The 3,941-nt window shown below is 37.5% G+C and overlaps 1 long non-coding RNA gene across 1 annotated transcript; it reads left to right on the forward strand.

Annotated features, from left to right (window-relative positions):
• The first annotated feature begins 252 nt into the window (after positions 1-252).
• On the forward strand, positions 253-2,887 carry LOC143682876 (uncharacterized). Its single transcript, XR_013175340.1, has 3 exons — positions 253-349; positions 2,201-2,355; positions 2,762-2,887. It is a non-coding gene; the product is annotated as an uncharacterized LOC143682876 (long non-coding RNA).
• The last annotated feature ends 1,054 nt before the right edge of the window (positions 2,888-3,941 follow it).

The raw sequence follows: 3,941 nt of genomic DNA on the forward strand, positions 1-3,941 counted from the left end.
AAAGAGGGCCAATGGTTGGTTTACAGGGACAAGGGATGAGGACAAGTGAATATGCATGATGGGCCTATGGTATTTATAGATGAGCAACCTAATTCCTGGTTCATAATAGCTGGGACTGAATCATAGTTAATGCATCCAAGCTCTTCACAGCCTGGCCAAAGGGTTTTGGCAGCAGAGGACTGAGTGGTTTCATTCTACCCTGTTGCCATGGATTCCATTGCCTTGGAGACCCTTCTACCCAACCATGAAGTACCAACAGTGAGCATCATTCGCACTGGGAACTCTCCCAGGGCAGGAGAGGAGTTGGCCCACCTGTAACCTCTTGTCATCAGAAAGTATCATTTCTGAAGTTGAGTTCTCTCTTTTCTATAAGTGAGCTTGATCATCAACATGACACATGAATCACTATGTGACCTGCTTCTTCTCTGAGCATAGAATGTTAATATGTATATGATTAAGCCACTGGTTCTACCATTCTGTCTTGCTCTGAAAAGCCAAAAAAAAAAGAGCTTTAAAAAAAACATAAAATAAGCAACATGAGGAATTCCCAATTGATACTAAAAGCTCACAGTATATTTTAAGTGCCTGAAATATATGCACTTAATGTTTTGGGGCTGGGAGTGAATATATCTTTTCAGGTAAAGCATTGATAAGACAGGGTTCATCTATTTACATTTTATGACAATTCAAAGCCCAGGCTGAAATTTTTCCTTTAATTTTGATAAAGAAATGTTTCTTAGCAAATTAATAAAATCATAAAACCAAAAAGGTAATGTTTAAACCTCTTTAAAATATTGTTTTCAAACATGCTAGCACAGTTTAGAAAAATTAGTTTATACATATGTAATGTTTATATGTGATTTTTATATATCTCACAAAATTGCACCCATTGTTCTCAAGAAGAAAGTTCTAATTTCTTAATGTAATTAAAAAACATTTGGTACATGAAGTTCATTTACCAGCTGTGGTAGTTAGATTCAGTTGTCAACTTGGCCAGGTGAAGGCACCTAGTTCTGTTGCTGTGGACATGAGCCATTGGTACGTGAACCTCATCTGTTGTTGATTACATCTGCAGTCAGCTAGGAGGCGTGCCTGCTGCAATGAATGATACTTGATTTAATTCGCTGGTGCTTAAATGAGAGAGCATATCATAGCACAGCCCAAGCAGCTCAGCATACCTCATCTCAGCACTTGCAGTTCAGCCCAGGCCTTTGGAAATGCAGAGAGAAATCACCCTGGGGAAAGTTGTTGGAACCCAGAGGCCTGGAGAGAAGGTCAGCAGAGATCACCCTGTGCCTTTATGCGTAAGAAAGAACCTCAGTTGAAAGTTAGCTGCCTTTCCTCTGAAGTACTATATGTCAACTAAATAAATCCCCTTTTATTGAAAGCCAATCTGTCTCTGGTGTGTTTCATTCCAGCAGCTAGCAAACTAGAACACCAGCCTTTCTTTATAATTCAGATTTTATACTAATTCATACATGAATTAATAAATAATGGAAAATAGTGATACAGCTTATTTCATTTCTCTAAGTTTATGACAAAAAATAATTTTGTGGAAATTTACACTTTTTAATCAATTAATATTTACAGGTGTACTGTCTAATATGTGCCAAAGGGCATTGGTTGCTGTGACAGAGCTTGTTATCTTCCTATCCAATACTCCATCTCCACTTCTTTAAAAAAGAACCATGCTTCTTTTGGAAGTGGGAATGCCAATGCATCAAGCTGAGAAACTACATTTCCTAGTCTCCTTTTAAGATAAAGATAGCCAAGTGAAGTAGCAGAAGTTGTAAGGTGGGCTGCTTCCACTGCATGTTAGTGCCTTCCTTGAGCTTGTTGCTTGGAAGACAAAGTTGAGGGTGGGAATTCCAGATGACAGGTCAACATTTGAAAGGTTGGAGGAGAGCAAAAGAAGGCCCTTGAGACATTGATGGCACTTGGCAATGCCATAACTACCCTGTGCTGGATTCCTACAGACTTTTCTTATGTGAGAGAATAAAACTCTACCTTGTTTCAACAAGTGTTTTTTAGTTCTCTTATTTATGACTGTGCTGGTTTGAGTTTTTTATGCACCTCAGAAAAGCCATGCTCTTTTAACCCATTCTTGTAGGTGCAGACCCATGTGGGTAGGACGTTCTGATTATGTTGTTTTCATGGACATGTGACCCACCCAATTCAAGGTGTGTCTTAATCCTTTTAGTGGAGTCTGGTATGAAGAGAATAAAGACAGAGATGCCCTGGGAAAAACAAGCAAGGACCCACAGAAGACATTTTGGAGGGAATCAGCAGACCTTGCCATGTGCCTTCCCACATGCCAGTGGAATCTCAGATGTCATCAGCCTTTCTTTAGTGAAGGTATCCTCTTATTGATACCTTAATTTGGACATTCCCATGGCCTTAGAAATGTGACTTGAGACTTAATAAATCCCTGTTGTTAAAAGTCAACCCATTTCTAGTATATTTCATTTTGGCAGTTTTAAGAAACTGAAACAAACAATAATCAAATGAGATTCTAACTGATACAGTGACTATAACTGAAATGAATATCTGAATTTCCCATAAATGTTTTAGAATTTCAAACATCACATTTGTACCAATGAGAAACTCTCAGCAAATACTTCCTAATATTTATATTGGAAGTCAGCGTATTACATTTAATGTTTATATTGAAAGTTTTGTACACGGGTATAAACTGTAAAAATTGTGAAATTTATATAGTCTTTCTTACAGAAAAATTTTGTCCCATTTTACTTTCTTTCAGATTACTTTTCATCTCCCTCACCTGGCCAGCTCAGATTCATCTTTCTGAATTCAGTTTGAGGATTGACCCTCCCAAGGAGTCTTCTAAGGATGAAGTATCTCTTCCAAGTCTCCATAATGGCCCTTAATGACCCTTGAATATATTCTACTATATTAATTACTTAGTCATCCTGTGAGCTCTTAGAGGATGAAATTTATATTTTATTAAAATTTCCTTTCTTCTAAATATTTAGCCCTGAGGGATAGTTTGCCAAATTAATCCTGTTTCTGAGCTCATTACACTCGGCCTTTACAAAACCATCCACCTACTTTTACCTATTTACTTACTTAATCCCTTTACTCTCTATGGCACTCCAGCTCCTCTCTGCCATCCCATAGATTTCTTTGATTGTACTCGCGTATGTTTTTGTAAGATGTTCCTTGTTGTTTCATGTGCATACATATTTTAAATTTGTATAAGTGGTACTGCATTGTATAACTCATTCTGTTTATTTTTAATATTTTTATTGAGAAATCTTCATACACATACAGTCCATCCATAGTATACAAGCAATGGCTTGTAATATCATCATATAATTGTATATTCATCAGTATGATCATTTTTAGAACATTTACATCACAACAGAAAAAGAAATCAGAGGATAAAAGTGAAAACTCATATATCCCATACCTCTTACTCCTCCCTCTCATTGACCACTAGTGTTGCAATCTACACAATATTTTTTTTACTCCTTATCCCCCCTATTATTTATTTATTTTTTATCGTTTCTTGTATCCTCATCTGTCCTTACCCTGTTAAAAAGAACATCAGACACAAGGTTTCACTATCGCACAGCCGCCCTTTCAAAGCTACCTAGTTATATAACCATCTTCAAGAATCAAGGTTACTAAAACACAGTTCAACAGTTACAGGTACTGCCCTCTAGCCACTCCAGCACACCATAACCTAAAAAGGAATATCTATATAATGCATAAGAATAACCTCCAGGATAACCTCTCCACTCTGTTTGAAATCTTACAGCCACTAAATCTTTTATCTTGTTTCATTTCTCTCTTCCCCCTTTTGGTCAGGAAAGCTTTGTCAATCTCATGATGCTGGGCCCTGGCTCATCCCAGAAGTCCTATCCCACACTGCCAAGGAGACTTATACTCCTGGGAGTCATGTCCCATGTAGAGAAGAG

Source organism: Tamandua tetradactyla, chromosome 5 (genome assembly GCF_023851605.1).
Source record: "Tamandua tetradactyla isolate mTamTet1 chromosome 5, mTamTet1.pri, whole genome shotgun sequence".
Lineage (NCBI taxonomy): Eukaryota > Metazoa > Chordata > Mammalia > Pilosa > Myrmecophagidae > Tamandua > Tamandua tetradactyla.